This window comes from Pangasianodon hypophthalmus, chromosome 25, assembly GCF_027358585.1.
Source record: "Pangasianodon hypophthalmus isolate fPanHyp1 chromosome 25, fPanHyp1.pri, whole genome shotgun sequence".
Taxonomy (NCBI): domain Eukaryota; kingdom Metazoa; phylum Chordata; class Actinopteri; order Siluriformes; family Pangasiidae; genus Pangasianodon; species Pangasianodon hypophthalmus.
In genome coordinates, this window is record NC_069734.1 from 3,860,935 (window position 1) to 3,881,517 (window position 20,583).

Sequence of the window (20,583 nt, forward strand, 5' to 3'; positions counted from 1 at the left end):
AGCTGTGTCTTCTCCACCTCAATCTGGATTGAAAAGTGTTCACTTTTGCAGTAAAATATTTGAATATGATAATCATATTTCACTGAGAGTCAATATCAGCATAAAGTCATGTTTCGTTCTGTCTCAGGTAGGAGTAAACCACTTTCAGGCATTTGTTCCTGCACTAGTAGAATTTTAAGCTGATATGAGAAAGTGATGTCAGTGGGCGCCACTAGAGGACGCTAAACTCAAGTTCAGCTTGTCCAGAAAACTGAGACCCTCACACACACACACACACACACACACACACACACACAGTCACACAGTGAGGACCAGTGAAAAAGTTCCAGAGCAGGAGTGGGAAAGTGAAAAAGTGATAGAGGAGATAAACACCACATCAGAGACAGGGTGGAGAAAAAGAAGAAGAAAAAAACACACTGCTGCACTAAATAATTTGCCAAAATAGTCCAACACAACAGGTTGACTATTCAGTGTGGCGGTATGTGGTTTGGGGTGTAACTCCCAAATATTAATGAGTAATTATTTCTCATACTTCTCTCTTATACTTATTTTTTAAACCTGAGTTTATACTACTTGCAGATTGCAAACCTATTTTTCCTTTAGACAGCAAAGCTAAATAAAATAAATGATTTCTTTAATTTCTTTAAATAAGAATGAATAACAGTGCAAGAAAGTAAACTATGACCTACTTGCTAATACAAAGAAAAGTATGTTACACGTCCTGAGTCCTGCATTCACAATGCATTACACACATTTATAGCAGGTTATATACTGAATGTTTATGAAAAAAAACCAAAAAAAACAAAAACAAAAACGAAAAACATAAAAGCGCTCTTGAAGTGTTCTAGCTTCTTAAAACCTAAAAACCATTCTTTGTTTCGAAGAGTGTATAGTACATATAATACCATTAATGCTCATAAATGGTTACAGTTAGACGTAAAACATTTTATAAAGCATGAACATATGACTTCATAATGTCAGGGTACATAACACATTATATCTGTTCATAAGATGATTACAGACAATGTGTTTTAAAGTGTAATGTTTTTAAACACTGACATTTCTATATCTTGTAATAACCTGGTGTAATACTATATTATGTGTTATTATACTTTTATGAACACTTAGTACAATATAAGAAAGCAAAGTTGTATAATATAATGCATTATAGCTTAATATACTACCTCAAAGTGTGTATTATAATGCATTACAATATTAGTGAAAAGTCATATAAGCATTCTTTACAGAGTACTTATGAGCAACGCATATATTAAGCATTACAATATATTATTTAGGCTATATAACATGAAAACAGGCATTTCTAGTGCGTTATGAATATAGGATTCATAGGCATGGTTATCAATAGTACAAAACTCACAACACACTGTTACTTAGATGTTTTTTTTTGCTATCTGGTTTACGTGCACTGTACAGGCACAGTGTAGAGGAACGGCAGTCCGGAAACAGGGCCAATTTCAGCACAATTACTCTTGTTGACCTCCCTTCCAGGGTGACTTCAAGTGCTTACACTCTGTATGTGTGTGTGTATGTGTGTGTGTGTGTGTGTGTTTCTGAAACTGGCATGGTACACATCAGTCCTGTGTGTGTGTTTAAGGAGGAGGGCATTTACTGTAAGTGTTTCTCCATTATTGAGCCAACCTTTAACTCCGCCCCCTCTAAAAATAGTCAGTTCTTAAGGAAAACAAGTGAGTAAACCATTCATTCAATACAAAAAAAAAAAAAAAAGATAAATAAAAATAAAAGAAACATGTATGTTTGTCCCTGTTTAGATTATTCTTGTTCTTTTAAAAAGTTATTTTTTAAATTATTTCTCTCTATCTCTCTAATTTTTTTTTTTTTTAAACATATAGCATTATAAATTCCTAAAATACACCACAAACAATCTGGTTTTGTATCTTTTTTCTTTGTTTTTACATTACGTACACCACCATAACTGCTCTTTATCCGTTTTGGGGGTTAATGGCATGCCGAGTGACACCACATGATGTAAAACAAAATCACCAAAATTATTAATAATAAATTGCAAAAAAAGATTAATAACTTACAAAATAAAAGCATGCCTTCTTCCTTTTACTGCAAAAACAAAACTTGTGATTTGGACAGAATAGAAATAGAAATAGAAATATTTCTATTTGTTTTCTGAACATGTTGGAAGCCAACTTCAATAAAGCCATATTATTATATTCAGCCACACCATGTATTTAATATCTACTGTATTTAATAATGTTGTGTTATGAATGATTTATTCCTGAACGTGTGGTCTGACTTGGACATTGTGCTTCAGCTCGCACTCTACATTCCGTTCTGCATTGTGAAGCTTTAAAAGCCATGGTGGTCTCTTTCCCTCTCTCTCTCTCTCTCTCTCTCTCTCTCTCTCTGAAAACAAAGCTGTGCTAATGATTCTCCGTGGCCATGGTCGAGCTTGAGGGCCCTTCAAACTCAAGAGCAGGAAACATGCAGGGCACCGTGGGGTTCCCACAGGTATGAGGAACACACACACACACACACACAGTTATACATGAGTGGTACAAGGAGCGGAAGAACTTCACAAAGATACATAAGATGCTTACCAAAAGATTATAACCAAACCACAAACCACTTCATCTCTTTTTCTGGTTTATACACTGTTTTTTTTTTCCAGGAAACTTTTTTAAATTCTCAATTAAAATTCACTCAACATATTCTCTGTGTCTGCACAGACCAGAATTGTTACCTTTTTAAAAATCAATTTTCACATAGGAAGACCCACACTGACAAGCAATACACAAAAAGCAGTTCAATGTTAAGATAGGTTCTGATCATCTTAAAGCTGATGTCAGTGATTTTTTAAGTCCAAACTAAAACATAACATCAGGTGACATTCTCCTCACATTGCAACTTCAATAAAATATCTGCTAAAAGGAGAAACTCTGGTCTCTGTGGCACCTTGAACTCTTATACACATGCTATGGACCACAAACATCCAACCAGTCAGAACAAAGATGAGCCTCCTGTTCTTCTGGTGAAGGTCATTTCAAAGGAAAGCATCTCAGAACGCACAACATGTCGAACCTTGAGGTGGACAGGTGCCTACAGTGGCAGAAGACCACACTGGGTTCCTCTCCTGTCAGCCAAGAACAGGAATCTGAGTCTAGTGGGCACGGGATCACCAAAACTGGACAGATGAAGATTGGAAAAAGTCCATGTGATGTTTTTCAAATCTCCAGCTGTCCGGTTTCTGTGAGTCAGTGTCCGCTGTAGACTCAGATTCCTGTTCTTGGCGTACAGGAGTGGAATCTGATGTCGTCATATCCCGTTTTCCCAAGATTTGACATGTTGGAAATCCTGAGATGCTTTTCTGCTCACCACGGTTGTAAAGAGTGCTTACTGGAGTTACTGTAGCCTTCCTGTCAGGTTGAATCAGTCTGTCCATTCTCCCCTGATCTCTCTCATCAACAAGGGGTTTCCACTGCTGCCACATGATTGGCTGATTGGATAATTGTATAAATGAGCAGATGCACAGGTCTCGTGTCTGGAAATAAAAAGTTCCTCATTCTGTTGGTATAAAGGGGCTGACATTCTTCTGTATTCTCCTTCATATGATCAAAATATTTTTAGTATTTTAATTTTAAAAAATAAAAATTTAAAGTAAATTTAAATTTAAATAAAAAGTAAAAATTTACTTATCTTTAGTTGTTATCAGTAATAATGTCACTCTAGTTTCCCCTCTCTTTATAGACGGAGTGAGTGAAAGGACTAGACGGAGGTCATTGTGTCTAATAGTAGCTTGTTGTTGTGTAGATGTGTTAATCACTCTATTAATTGACCGAGGTCTGCTGGCACATGCTGTTGCAAAGACTTCTGGGAGTCGCTGTCCAATGATACTATTCATGAGATGAGAGTGAGTATATGACCGATGTCACTTTATTAGCATTGATTTTATTTTATGCATTACATTTCAGCCAGTGCTATTGATTTGTGCCACACATATTAAGCTGCTTCTAAAGTTTTAATGCATTATCCTTTTACTCGGACGCTAGATTTTGCTCCGTATTACTTGTGAAAGGCATTTCTACAAACAGCTGGTGTCCTTGCATTAAATGTAATCTACGCTGCTCTTGTTAACACAAATTGATTTTTGTGTGGTGATTTTATGTTGCCCATTAGAGGACTTTTATTGTGAGTCTTATGGACAGTGGGAGAAAGAGGATTTAGGTAATTGTAGGCCACATTTTTCTGCACTGGACAAGAATAAGTAGCAAGTAAAAACAAAATGAGTAAAAAATAATATAGATAAAATGTTATGTATTTCTAGGCTCTATGTGTTTCTTTTTCCAAGGTCAGTTTATGTGCTAAACAACTCACATTACTGAACTGCACTTAACAGCATCAGTTTAATACACAAAGAAATGAATAAGGAAAGAACTTAGATAATCCACAAAACTTTTACACAAAAAAAAAAAAAACAGTTCATGCATTCCTTCATTTCCTATTATTTTATCTTATCTTAAGGATGAACAAGTGAAAGTGATCCTTTAATTTAAGAAGGCAACAAACGAACCCAAATAAAGAAAAATACAATCCACTGGATTCGTATAAATGTTTTTCTTGTTTACATGCAACTTTATTGGAGTCCACATCCTACATGCCTTTGCTACAATAATTGAAGCTGCTCATTTGTATCAAAATATATGATGAAAAAATAATGGAAGAAATCTTGGAAAAAAAGAACAAAAAGCACCAGCTGTGTCTCCCCTATCGCACGGCAGCTCCCAGCTGTGGAGGGTGAATTCTGACATGTGCTTCCTGTGAGACACGTGAAGCCAGCCAACCGCACCTCTTCAAACCGCTGTGTCACAGGGAAGCGTAACACGCTGTCCGCCCTCTTCCAAATACATGAGCTCACAGAAACTGACGATTGACAGAGGAAAAAGAATATGCCCCTCCCACCCTTCCCTCCCTTCCTTCTTAGATACCTGACCACGGATGGCTGTGGCATCGTGACTCAAATTTGCAAACACTTTTCTGTTGTGTTACTCTTGTGCACTTGGTAACTAACGTTAGTGTAAGTGTGTTAGTTGTGCTGAACTGTTGCTTTCTCTCTCACAGGTCCTTGCTTTGAAACCTTTCAAACCTGAAGTATTTTTTTTCTGATGAAATAGTGAAGCACACTAAAATATATCTAGTTAAAGCTCTAGAGCTTGGGGCTTTATCCTCCTGCACTATGTACTGTTTTAAAAACAGAAGAAACATGTCTCTTTGTCTTCTAAAACAAATGTGTAAGGAACAACCCATGATGGGACGTGCTGTTATAAGAAAGTAATGATACGTTACCATCCCGAAGTGGATTACTTTTCAATAACAGCACAGCCTGAAATGTGTTATTCCTCTTATACCACAGCGATTTGCCAATGTAATTTATAAATAAACAACACAGCATGCTTTTTAACCATTTATTGCTGCATTTAATGTTAGTTCCTTTTATCACTTGTGTTAAAGCAGCTATAAACAGTCATTCCCTCACCTTTTATGCTCTCTTTTGGAGTTAATATGACAACACACATCTTGTCATTTTACTGAGAAATCGCAAAACGCAAACTCATCTGTTCTGAAGACTGAAGAGTGTTACACAGAGCTGATGCTGGAGACTCTATACATGTAAAATAAACATCTCCTCCCTGGAAGCTTCACCATATCAATGAGATAAAAAGGAGTGTCCACTGTACAAACTCCTGTCTACAGAAACGATTTACTTTTTAGTTACAGTTGGAACTATTGTCAGGGCTGCTGTTATAGAAAATTAATCAACACCTTCTGATTCAAAAGAGCAGTGGTATTGTGAATTCTTACAGATTTGCATTCAGAATATCCTGTAGTGAAGCTGTTTATTATCTATTCACGTGCTCTAGGTCTGTGTGTGTGTGTGTGTGTGTGTGTGTCTGTGAGTGTGTGCGCACGTGTGGACTCATGGAAAGACAGCTGACAGATACCGCCATGGTCCGTAAGTCACCTGACACCTGTCAATAGAGGGGGTGGATCCGAGTCTACCAAGATCTCACGCTCTCTTTCTCTCTCTCTTTCCCTTTCTCTTTCTGTCTTTCCAATAACTGCTCATACCCCATGGTCCAGCTGTTGTCCTCAAACCTCCCACTTCGATGGCTGTCTATATATATATGTGAATGTGTGTGGGGGGGCAAAACACCCACCACCTCAAACCTCCCCACCCCCTGCCCCCCTGCCCAACCATCACGCCTCACTGGCTCCTAATACACCCGCATTTCCTCGAACGGTGCTAGAATGAAAAGATACAATTTCAGCCAGCGAGGAGATCGGGAGAGCACGGGACAAAAGAGACAAGATACTGCAATTTAGGGGTCACTGGCATTCTCCTCTCCGTAATTACTACACTTCCCTTAATGCTACATCTACTAATACACCTCCTAGACACGCAGCTAAACCCAACCTGAGAACAAGTCGGCTATATTGTGAAATCGGACAGGCCCTATTTTCTAGAGTGTGGCTGATCTATAGGAAAGGCTGATGACTTAGGGACAGGGAGACATTGCATGACCTATATAGTCTATCAACTGTGTGTGAATGTGTGTGTGAGAGAGAGAAAGAGAGACAGAGAGAGAGAGAGAGAGAGAGAGAGAGAGAGAGAGAGAAAGTGAACAAACTTATCCTGACATGTCCATCCCGGTGATTGTCTATGGATGAGCGAAACGGCCAAAATGAAATTGACATTCTCAATTCTCCAGGCCGAGCTGCCGGCCTATGAATATGTCAGGGGCATTTTGAAAGGGCATATGTCATTGTCTGGAGTGAGCCAAATTGAGGAAAATGAATGGCCAAGACTGAGAGAGAGAGGGAGAGAGAGAGAGAGAGAGTGTCCAGTCCTGTTGACTCTTTGGCCACACAAATGAAAATCGCCTCTCTGTCTGCGAGAGCACCTGAACCTCGAGATGATTGACTAGACAAAGCTCTTTCCCATCAATGAACAATGGACTAGAGGTCAATGAGACCTTCTACGCTAGTTGAAATATTCTGTTCAGGAAAATTTAAACATTAGGTACTAGTGGGCCAGATGATTCCATGATTAAGGTGCCATTTGTGTCCAACTGATATTACATTTACAAATATGTAAAGATAAAAGACAAGTAAAGCTTCCTTCACAACAGCCTATGTGCAGGTTTCAGATAAAGAACTTAAAACATTAACAAATCCAACAACATTTTTGCCCATCTCAGTCCACTACACTACACTTTACCTTGAACTATATTCATTAAAATTCTTCAAAAATTGTTATTTTTGCATTAATGTGTTAACCATTTAACATCTCATTATTGAAACATCCTTTTCCTTGAGTCGTCCATTATAGGTTTTGAAAATTGTACATTTAATTTTAACCCCAAAACATTCACTTAACCCTGTTACCTGAACACATTCACCAATATGAAATATAGTATATAAACTATAGAAAATATATAGAAATATATGTTTAACAGGAACTCGAATCATCTGAATTTCCTGAAGATCATGAGAAGTGAATCAAGTTTCTGGCATTAGTCTTTCTTCACATTTTGATCTTTTCATGTTTGTCTCATCTTAAGAGCATTATTGTTAGAATATGTTACATTTTATAACAACCTCCCCAACATCTGTCCTTAGACTTCCTTTATATATTACTTCGGCATTTATAAGAAATATATAATATAAATAAATGTGTTTTATGGTTTTGTTTAGTTGTATTATTTGGTCTCATGATAGGGAAGGATGTAGAAGGAGTGGATAGAGATGAGGACAAAAACACTCATCCCTTTAACGTTACCTTTAATCATTCATTCTAGGCCTATATTGAAATTATTATTATTATTATTGCAAACAATAAAGTTCTGAAAGTCATTCCAAGGGAAATGAGGAAAATATTCTCAGAATCAGTAAAAAGAGCATCAGTTTATAGGAAAAATACACTAATAGCGCAGACACATACACACACACATACATGCATACACACCAGAGCAAGCACTTAAGAAAACTTTGAAGATGAATCAATTTCTGTATTATAGTGAGTCCAAGAAGCTTTGCGAGGAATCGAACCGATCCGTCTGCACTTCATAGCAGTCAGGTGGCATTGATGTCCTGATTGATCATGGGATAGAAGCGACTGGAAAGAAGAAAAGGATTACGCTTGTCAAACGCAGTCGATACAGAGGGCTGGATGCTCAAATGTTTGCCGTTAATCTCAAATAGTGTCTGCAAATGCTGAAACTGAAAAAAAAAAAAAAAAAAAAAAAAAAAAAAAAAAAGATGGAAGAGTGCAGGAAGGTGCTTTGGGTAGCAATCTCTTTTCTGCCTCCCATCTCTGAAACTGACAGGATGGATTCGGGGTTGATTGGAGGGCTAAAGGCTTAGAAACACTTTCAGTGTCTTTGTGTCTCAGCCCATAGAGACTTGTATATTGACAATTGGGCTTGAAGGCCATACTTCATAATAAGCAGAATGTATTACACAAGATAAAAATACATTTAAAAGATGAAAATTAATTTTAATTAAATTTAAGGATGCTCCACAAACAGCATGATAAAAATGTAATACAATCAACAAAAGACAAATGTACAGTCAATTCCAATTAATAGCATCCCTTAAGAGAATGAACCGGAATGAATGAATGAATGAATGAATGAATATTCACCCATCAAATGATATTTTTAAACCTTATTTTCGAAATTTTTGGCACCCACACAATTCATTTTTGGTGAAGCCTCCCCTGGAGGCACAAACTTCAGTGTTTATGGGACCACTATGCTCATGTGACTTCTGCCTGATTTTAGAAACCTTTTAATAAAAAAGACTTTTAAAACTTTTATTATGACCCTGACTGGCATATTATAAATTTGATTATGTATAGCTTTTTATTTTTATTTATTTATTTATCTATTTATTTTGGATCAATTACCTGGCTTGTGCAGGTCAAAAAGCTCCTGTCTCGTTAGTGCTGAAAGCTGTTTGGATTTTGGTGCTGATGAATGACAAAGGGAATTTACATACACTATGTGCAACTTCATATACTGTCAAAGGCAATTAAAAATAATATTAGAAAAGCAAATAGTTTTTCAAGGAAGACCTTTCATCTATCACCATGGGGTTTACACACTAATAATAGCTTAATTTTAAATAATCTTTAAGGATGCCTTTAATTTTTCCACAAACATTTTTGAGAGAAATATTTTTTGTTAATTGTTATTTTTTTAATCCATTTTTATGTTTTTTTTTTTTTTTTTTTTTAAATCAGGAAAGGTATGTTGTCTCTCTATTTGTGCATGTGGGAAGTCTGTGTGTCAGGTGTAAGAATATTTTTACCCATTTCTTTAAAGGGTGTGAATAATTTTAGAACTGACTGTAAGAGTTGATTTTAACTTCTATAATATTATGAAAGGTTCTAAAAGTTGTTTTTGTTAGTAAATACTATAGTTGAGACTCAATGTTCTCTGCCTACAGGGAGTGATGCGGCAGCGCTTTGGTCCTTTATTCTGTCCAGCTCTTTCGCTTCCTCATCTGTCCACTCTGCTCGAACAGGTCAGCTTCCAAAACGTCAACTTTCACACTAACGCTGACATCCCTATTGTGCTCATCATCTCGTAGATCGCTAAATCGCTTAACCGACTCAGCGTTGAATGGCTGCATTGGATTCCTGGAACTTAGAGTCCAACATCTGCACCAACGTCTCCATTACTTCTACATTGGGTTTCTCTTTAATATGACGTTCACCGACATCGCTGGAAAATGGTGAGTGAGAAAAGAATTTCTTTTTTCTTATATTTGAGTTTGTTGAAATTTTGTCTCCTGTTGAAAGCCATTATAAATGCACTAGCAGTAAGTCCCCCTGTGACGTCAGAGTGGCAGACTCCTGCGACCTTCTCACAGGAATAACGAAAATACAGCACCAACTAACAAATTAGCTGAAATATTTAATGTGTTTCAGGATCCTTTAACTCGGAGAGAGTGTTTTTAGCCTAATGCTTGCTCTACCATTTTACAATAATCTTGTGCTTTGGGAAACTCAGCTAAGAATGGCTGTGATGTATCAAGGAGGGTTTTTGCTTCTGTAAAATATTACCAGATGCCACGTAAGAGAATTTTAAAACTTTAGAATACTCAGAATTCACCACAGGGATGGAACATGGTGTGATCCAGCTTCTCCTTGAACAGCTGCGCCACTGTAGTTATAGAAAAATCAAGACGTGATTGATTCGGGTTAATGTGACGGCGAGGCAGCGCGAGGAACGTCGGAGTGCTCGGGTTAACAGAAAACACTAGCTTCCATAAAGAACTGCGGGAATAAATCATGCTTATTCTGGCCGGCCTGACAGCTGTTTAAGCCGTGGCAATCATGGAAAGCGCTGTGGCCGTCCCCAGTGAAATGAAGGGGTGAGAAGAAAGAGAGAGAAATGGAGAGAGAAAGAGAGAGAGAGAGAGGAGGAGAGGTAAATGAAACTGGCCATATCAAGGAGCCATCAGGCGCTCTGTGCTTTACATAAACTCGTCTCAGTGAGCTGTAAGCAAATTCTGTTGACGGTGAAGCGCAATAAAACAAGGAGGAGATCTGAGCGGTGAGATGAACCGTCCCTGGTGCATTCCTCCTCGCAGCACACACCATTCTCTCACTTTCCTCTCCTTCCCTCTCTCTCCCTCTCTTTCTCTTTCTCTCCGGAGTGTTTTTTGGGAGGAGTGAGATTATGGTGTTTGCTTTTATCTGTCAGAGATCAATATTTCAAACGTCCGATAAAAGAGGAGAAAATTGAACTGGGAATAGACCGGAGTGCCGTAAAAGTACAAAGCACAATTATCAAAAAGCACTTAAAGGGGCTTAATAGGATACACATATTAAAAAAAAATACCCGAATGGACGTCCATAATGAGGACTCTTCCTCATCCCTCCTCTCCATCACCGCCAACTCGGGGGCTTTTGATCATGAAACCCCTTCGGGGCGGCGGCCGTCTGGCTGGAGGCTCGGCGCTTTCACGTTTTAACACAGTACCATTAGGTGTGACAGGCAGCCCACCCTGTTTATGTGGCTGCCATTAGAGACATAAACAGAAGATCAGAGAAGGTTGAGGACAAGGACGATACAGGGAGACACCAGGGGTCTGGACACCAAGCTCTGAAGTGTAAAGAACATGTGGACAAGCTGCCTAATGTGAATTTGTGCATTATAATATACACTCTTTATTAAGTATAATGCAAAGTAAAAGTCAAGATGCGCAGTAGTGGATGCTTCGCAAAGTGATCGTGTTGATGTGTACAGTTAGGTCTATAACAAGCTTTACCTTTTTATTCATCATTAATCCTTGTGTACTAGCTGCAGATTCAGACAATTAGTGAAAACTTTTCCATCCTGTTTACCATTTCATTTTTCCAACTGGTTTCAGACTTACATAACTATCTGTACAACCCAGGCCATGTGAAAATATGCAGTGTCTAATGTGTCATTATAGAAAAACCACATACATTTCACGTGATCATGAGTTTTTCCACACGATTCACCATATTACACCCTGAAACTACATATGTCATTTCAAGGAAACATGGGACATCATGTGAACAATCTCTGATCATGTGAAAAAGAATTGAGAAAATCACGTCTGAAAAATTAAACCACATGCCCTTCATATAAAAAAAAATAATGTGAAAATAATGAATCGTGCAAATATCACGTTAAAAAGACTCACATGTAATGGTACACTGCATGTTAAATTACACTACATGTAAAAAAAACAAAACAAAAAAAAACCAAAAAAAAAACATGCACTACAGGTACATGTTAAAAGTCAACCGCATGTGAAAAGTCTGCTACATGTGAAAAATAAAAATACATACATTATATGTGAAAAAATTATATGTATTACGTATAAAAAACATGCATTACAGGTACATGTTAAAAGTTCACTACATGTGAAAAGTCTAATGTCTAATGTCTAATGTGGGAAAAAAAAACCCAAAAAACATGCACTGCATATGAAACATCCACTACATTAAACTGTAAAGTGCACATTAGAAAGAAAAGGGAAGTTGAAAATATACTGTACTGAAAACTACATTTAAGTATTGGCACCCCTAGTCTGTTTATACTAATTTAAAATATTCACCCATGTCAAGTTTATTACCTTATTTGGTTTTTTTCCCCTAATCATGTCATTCAATGAAAACTTACATATTAATGTAAAATTCTGTAAAAAGAAAATGCCAAGATAAATTTAACTAATACAACTTCTTTGACTGAACTTATATACAGTATGTGTGTGTCTCCTAAATAATGATACATTATCACTTAATTTTTCATTTCAAAGCCTTTCCATTAAAATAAAAGTATTAGATTATGACTAAAATGCAATTGTTTATGCGTTATTTATGCAAATTTAACATGTTCTATTTAGTATGGCAAGATTTCTAGAGATTTCTATCAGCATCTTCTCCGACTCATCATCTGTTTCTAAAAAAACATGGCCTCCACATGGCCTCCTACCAGCTTGGCCTTGTCTCTCACTATCACACACAGGTGCGTTGGGAGGATTTGAAAGGAAATATCAGGACAAAACTGCCTCCAGATTAAGAGAGTCCAGTGACACCCGGTTCAGGCCCAGTGCATGATGGGTAGGGCTGTTTGACACCTGGTCCATATCTGATATCATGTTGAGCACACAGTGAGCATTCACCAGCAGGTCATACACACCTCTCTCACCATGTGGGGAGTGTGAAGAGAACACACACACATACCCTGAGGGAATTCAGCCGGGGGTTCCTCCTCGATGGGGAACGCCTCCCTTCATTTTAAAGTCAAAGGAAGCAATCTATTAAAAAGGCCATGTCATGGTGTTTATTGTGTCTGGAAATTCAACACTACTTGAGGCATCAGTGATGCATTTACAAGTGTGGACATGCACAAAGAAACTACACAGTGCCATATACACACTAGAGGCCTCCGTGTTGACCAGGTTCCAGTTCATAAACTTACAAACCTGCAGGACTACCACAAGTTTCAGGTGTCCAGCACAACATGCTATTATTATATACTGACCTAATGGCAGGCAAACTGCATTGCTCATGCAGAAAGTAAGGAATAAAACTTTTAGGAAAATAATCAACACCAGGGTGGTGAGATGAAGTACAGTTACTGTTACCACTCCAAAGTTGAATATTTTCCAATAACTTGACATTCTGATGTGTTTATTCCTCATATACCACAGCAATTTGCCAACGATTATTATTTTTATTTATTAAAGAACATCATGCCATGCTTTATAACCACTTATAATTATGTTCAATGTTATGAAATGTCCACTAACCCAGTTAGTTCCTGTTATCACTTACATTATAGCAGCTATAAACCCTAATTCCCTTGAATGTAGTAAGACAACATGTAGGTTGTTACCAAGAAACCACAAAACACAAACTCCTCCATCCGGAAGACATTCCTGTGGAAGAAAACTTAAACTTAAAGCTTTACTGCAGACTGTTACAAAGCGCTGACACTGGAGACTCCTTCCAAAAATGTTAAATAAACATCTCCTTATAGAAAACTTCACCATATCAATGAATATACGTTTTCTTTGTCAAATAACAGCTGTAGTAACAATAGTTTATGATGCAATTCACCTGCTAAGATAAAGAAGAACAATTTTAACAAGGTTAAAACCATAGAATGCAATTTGATTTGAATACTTACAAATTTGATGGTGAGCAGTGAGTAAAATTGCTAGCAGGAAATTTGGGGAAAGTTTTAAACTGGCTTGAAACCAAAATAATGCAAATTTGTAATCCTTTGTATAAGCCAATCACTTGGGTTATAAAAAAAATAAAAAATGAACAATTTTACTAAAAATTACAATGTACAAAATTACAATTTGTGCTTCCAGTTGAGTCTCACACATGCAAATTGCTAATAATTAGCACAAAAAGTTATGGGATTTAAGGTGTAAGTGTTTGAAACTTTCAGATAAATGCACCTAAAAACATTTTGCGTATGCTGAGCCACATTTTTCCTTGAAATAAAATAGAAACATATACATTTCATTTTGCATAATGTTTCTTTGCACAATACAAATATTAACTTTAATATGGCACTACATACACGTCACACGTTCTACTATAGTCTAGCGTACTATAGTTCCAAACTTATGCATGATCACATCACTTTAGTAATGTGCTGAGGAAATACGATACATTTTCTTGTGAAATTGCTAACTGCTGTCTTTGCAATGAGATGAGATGTCAGTGTTGATAGTATTTATACAGGCACAGTTGCTTAGTGGTTAATATTCAATACAAGTAATACATCATTGACCAACTATTAAACTGTCCTTCAGTACGTGCTCTGTGTTCTCCCAGAGGTTAAAGCCAATATAGAAACAAATAAGATATGAATTAGCTGTGTAATACACAGGCAGTGACAAATCAATACCATTCTTTCAGAAATAACAAGGACATTAAGTTATCTTGAGGAGCAGATAGAATTAGGGAGCAGTTGTAATCGAGGCGATATCATGAGCATCTCTTGACTGAAACATCCTATTAGCAGAGAGCTTAGTATTATACGACAGACCATTCATTTCATCCATATCTTAATGGTCCATCATTAGTCATATAATCAATATCCTTCTTGATTAAGATAAGTCAAGAATGCACACTTCATCTTTTGGCATTTCTATTCAGGTCAATAGTGAGATTATCTTGCAAATGACAAAGATGTAAGGCGGAAAATTCTGGGCCGTCTCTATCTTTCTGTTTCTTTCTTTCTTTTTTTTTTCTCAAACACACTCAAACACACTCTCCACTCACACATAAACACAGTACAGTAAATCAAAAAAAACTCTGTGATCAGTGGACCAGGATAATTGAAGGCCAAACTTGTAATTGCCAAAAGTATGACATTAACTAGATTACTTTGTAAAGATTTAAGATGGTCAAGGATTTACAATCTTGTGGCACTGAAATACCTGAAGATTGCAGCTGATAGGGGGAGAATGTGAGAGGCTTTAGCAATGAGTCAGTGCAATTCCTTTAGAATCTAAATGCTAAACATTAAATAAATAAATAAATAAATTGTAGCAGACTAAAAATAAATGGGTAATACACAGTTAATACACTTAAATGTAATAAAACACTTCAACGTAAAAATATAGTTTCTAAATGATTATTATAAGTCATGTCTTTCTTTTTTTTTTAACATGGATTCACAACAATTATAAATTTATAACAAGCCACACATTTTGTTTTGCATGAGAAGTTACATGAGTTTAAGGTTAGAGTTAGGGGCAGAGCTAGCTTCGCACCTTTTCTTACAACTTCATTTGTATGAAATTATACAAAAATTTTTTTACATTTGTGAATTCAAGATTTTTTTTTCTTTAGTAGATATTAGCAGGCAAATTGTCCTTGCCAAGATGCAAAGATGGTGGTCATGCTGTCCGTACAAAATGTTATGAATTTAATTGATGTTGTGAATATAGTTAAGAAATAAAGTTAAAAATAAAATGCACAGGCAGCTGAGCAAAAGAGAAAACTTGGAAAAAGTATGTGTAAGAGTTGTAAGAAGTAGTTCTGTATAAATATCTCAGGAGTAAAAGATATGCTTTTAATGAAAAAGTAATGGAATAAGTGCTTAGATATTTATTTTCTGTCAAAGTACAAATTGTCTCAAGTGTTTTCTAGAAGCCAAATTGGCAGAACTCAGTGTTCTAGCCAGAGTCCTCTTGCAAGGACATTAGCAACAAAAAAAAGTGTCCCGATCCATTTTTTCCATAGCTGAGCAGAAATCAAACATTTAAACATTTATAGGTCATCCTGTTAACGACAGACCACTAAAGTCATTCACACAGACTTCAATTAACCTTCTGAGCTGTTAGCCTCCTGCCTAGAGACGTGGGAAGCTCTTTCTCTCCTTTGGAGTGCTGACACAAGAAAACGGGGAGCAGGAAAGAAGCTTCATAGACACTAGTAAAAAAAAAAAAAAAAAAAAAAAAGGGCTGAATGTTGCATCGCTGTCAAGTCACATTGGACATCCTTCCTTTGTCCTTTGCCAATAACTTTTCTCAGTGATTCAAATCACATTTTTGATATTTGCTTTGTATGATGGGACATTAGGCTGAAACAGCAGGTTGAATCTATTGGCATGTTCCAACAGCCCTTTAAGAGACTCTTGGGAAGGATAGTTTTATGGAATAAAGCTGAGGTCATGTTGGTCTTTATAATGGTTTGTGCTACTGCATAAAGTACAGGTACCCTTGGCTAGAACTAATATGTTACTCATATCGTATGTCGGACCCCATTGATGTATTAAAGACTAATACACTACTGATTTTATATTCTTAATTATCTTTTATTTCCATTGGAAATAGCAACCTCATCTCATGAGAAATTTGTGTGAATTTGAATGAACAAGGTTGTTGGGTTTTAGTTCAATTTCATACGAAAGAAGTTAAGAAAGGGTGCAAATGCAAAACTCCTAAGCCCTTAATTTAAACTTCAAAATGTGTAATACTTCAAACTCCCATGACCTTTTGTTGGGTCTAAGTTTATATTCCTCACTCCTGCAACTACATACAGGAGGAGTTTTGAATAATTAACAGATGCTACTGAATAATATGGTTAGACAAATAGCTGAATAATATACTGAAACCTTTAGGGGTTAATGTGATTTTAAGACCATGTTGTGAATAATACATGCTTTTAATTTGGCCCAATACACCCATATGTGCTTGTTGAACATCCCATTTCAAAGTTGTTGGCCCACTCTTTTGGGAAGGCTTTCCACTAGATCTTAGAACGTGGCTGTGGGAATTTTCATCCACAAGAGCATTAGTGAGGTGGGCCACTGATGTGGGGCCTGGCGTGCACGTACTATTCCAATTCATCCTGGTGGTGTTCAGGTCAGGAATCTGTGCAAGCCACTCAAGTTCTTCTGCTCCATCCATGTCTTCATGGAGTTCATTTGTGCACACTGGCACTGTCATGTTGAAACAGGTTTGGGCTAGACACACATTTTAGTGAAGGGAAATCTTAAATTGTACAGGATACAAAGACATTCTAGACAATTGTATGCTTTCAACTTTGTGTTTGGGGAAGAACCACATATAGGTGTATGGTCAGGCGATGGTCAGGTGTCCACATAAATTTGGCCATACAGTATATGTGGTAAGTACACAAGTCATTTCTTGTATGCACTTTTCATATTAGATTTTAGATTATATAGTAGCTTATGGGAAATTTACAGGTTTGCACTGCAGTGTCTGGCACTACAATAAATAATACCCACAATATAATAAGTAATAAGGTATTACTTACTACTTACTACTGACGGTATTACTTAAGGAATGCATACTGAATAGTTTAACAAGTTTAATATGTAGAAACATAATAAGTAATGTAAATAATTTGTAAATAATGCGGGGAAAAACCCCATCAGGTATTCAGAACTTAATGTGGTAAGTCTTACTCCTTCAATAATTATATGCATGAACTGAGCAGCTAAGTACATGTAATAAATCTGTAATTATGCATCGTGTTACTTGGTAAGAACTATATTTACTACTAAGGTCTGGATATTTGTTGTGTTGTGTCAGAAAAATAAGTTTCATATGTACTTGACTTTTTAAACATACAGGGAATGCACCTGAAATAACTTGCAGTCAACTTCTGAAATAGCACGTAGTTGCTATACTGTAAAATAACGTTCTAACACAGTATTTCACCAATTTTGTAAGGGGGGAGAAAAAGATTCTCTTGTGAAACATCAGACGAATCTGAAAAGCTCAGCCCAGGATTCTCACTGAAGCCAGAGTGCATATGTAGCCCACAAGCTGTTAATGAGAGGAGAAATACATTTTGAACACAGCTTATGCTCTGCACAGGGATGAGAACAGCTCAATAAAATATACACAGGAGGTCAAATGGGGGAGTTTAAAAAACCTCTTTTTGACAATGTTAATCCAGGCAGCGGCTTTGAGGCAAGTGAGTGTTTTTCTTTTTTTTTTTTTTTTTTAATCATTGCTTCTGATGTTGGATCAGGGGAAAGCAGAGATTTCCAAGGGTAAGCAAAGATGGAGACAATCTCATACTGTAACACGTACACTAACAGAGCTACAGACATGATATGGAAAGAGACAGAGAAATGCTTTCTCACAGGAACATCGTATATATTATTCCATTATATATAAGCCTTGTCGAATTTGAAGGATTTGTGATTGAAGCAAAAACATTGTGATCTTAAATGCATTTGTACTACATGCAACATACAATCAGCTAAACATAAAGTGTAAAGTATCACCCTGGCAGTGAAGTGACACTTTTAAGGCTAGCTGTTTCATTCTTATGCTTAGCAGGATTAAATGAGTGTCTCGATCAATGTGTGTCTATGTGTGCTTGAAAAACGATAGGTTTGGTAACAATCAGAGCTGTGGACATGACATGGAAAGAGAGAGAGTCAGGAAATGCTTTCTCAGAGGAGCATCATACAATACGAATAGCATTACAGCACACTCCTATAATCCTCGTCAAACTTGAAGAATTTGTAGTTGATGTAAAAAGATCTTGATATTAAATGCATCTGTACTACACGCAACATACAATCAGCTGAACATAAGCACAGACAGCACCAGTGTTAAATGTGAAACATTGTCGAGATGGTGTCACATCGAAGGATATGCATTTCACTCCTATGCTCAGCAGAAAATTAGTGTCTCAATTGATGTGTGCCAATGTGTGTTCCTGCTTTAAAAAAAAGATATATTTGGTAACAAACAGAGCTGTGGACATGATATGAAAAGAGACTAAGGCAGGAAACGTGTTCTCAGAGGAGCATCATACATTACAAATAGCATTACAGCAAACTCCTACAAGCCTCATCAAACTGAAGGACCCTTATTCAATAAAGAATAAACTTTTTAATCATTTGATACTTATTATTCTTGATGCCATCCTTATTATTGTATGATCCGTGTGGTTGGTGCAAAAGGGTCTTGACATTAAATCCAACTCAGGCATCTAACTTAACACTAAATGCGAGGAATCACTCAGGCAGCATCATGTTTAAGACCAGGCATTTCATTCCTATGCACAGCACCTGCTTATATGAAGAGGAAATGAGTGTATTGATGTGTGACAAAGTGTGTGTGCTTAAATAAGGACAGGTTTGGCAACAAAAGGCACTGTTTCTTATACAGAGGAGGCGCCTCCATCTCATAATAAGCTCGGGCTCACACCGTGGCAGAGGTTAATGACTCCACACCTGGCCTTGACTGCACAGGCCGGATGATATTTTAGCCCTTTTTGTCGGACATGGGTGATCTATGAACAGTGCACTTGTTTTGGGGGTGTATAAATTAAAGGAATAGGCCCTGCTGACAGGCGGGATGATGAAATAACAGGCACTTTAGGTAATTCCTTTGATAAAACAGACCAACCTCCGTTTGTGAGTGTGTTCATGTGTGTGTATGTGTGTGTGTGTGTGTGTGTGTGTGTGAGGGGGGGTGTGATAGAATCAAATGCACTTGTAGAGGTTGCTGGCAGGATCATCAGTCTAGCCAGGGCCATTACAATGACACAAAGAGCAACCACCTGCCAAGAGCATCGGCCAGGTGTGTATCTGTATGTGTGTGTGTGTGTGTGTGTGTGTGTGTGTGTGTGGGATGAGAGAATGAGAGGGGTAGAAAGATGGCCATCTTTTTTTCTGAACCAAACAAGTGAGATGCATAGCAGTCCATTTTCTCAAAAAAAAAAAAAAAAGAAAACAAAAAGGAACTTTCAGCCTGACGTTGCAGAGACCTCAGTAATTTATTCTATCCAGATATATTAATATCTACAGTATGCACTTTATTAATGAATGAATATGACATTCCATTAACTGACTGCATTATTTCCTGAGGATAAATTCAAGCCTCTGTTGTCAATATGTGACTCGAGGGGAGGACGAGGTGCTTAATGTTATAAAAGATGATCCCGCATCAAGGCAATAAATAAATGAATAAATATGTGTCCGGAAGCTGGATGACAAATGCTAGCCCTCGCGCTGGCCCATTAGTAGTTGACAGGCGTGCTGTTGGCGGGGGGGTAAGAGGAAGAGAGACCAGTATTTCAGTCTCATTACCTTCTCTCTCTCTCTCTCTCTCTCTCTCTCTCTCTCTGTCTCTCACACACACACACACACCCACACGCGCACTTCAGTATCGTCTCTCACACTACTTCCTCTCCCGCCCCCTAATTCACCCCTGCTAGCCCATTCTGTCTGCGGCGCTTGTTTTACTGCTAACTAACTCATGCATTGCACCTGTGATTTATGGCTCGGATTGAGCTCTCGCAAATCAGGGAATATTTTCATTGATTACCCCAAATTGTCTAATCTGCACGATGTTGGTGGCTCTTGATTGGGCGGCACTCGCCTGCTCCTAACTTAAAAATCAATCAGGAAGCACAATAAGGAGGAAAGGGCCAGATGGATCCGGTCCAGACCAGCAAATCGCCCTCAATCAAATTTGTGGCATATTTCAATCCATAAAGCCATCAAACGAATTCTAATTCGCTGCCTACAT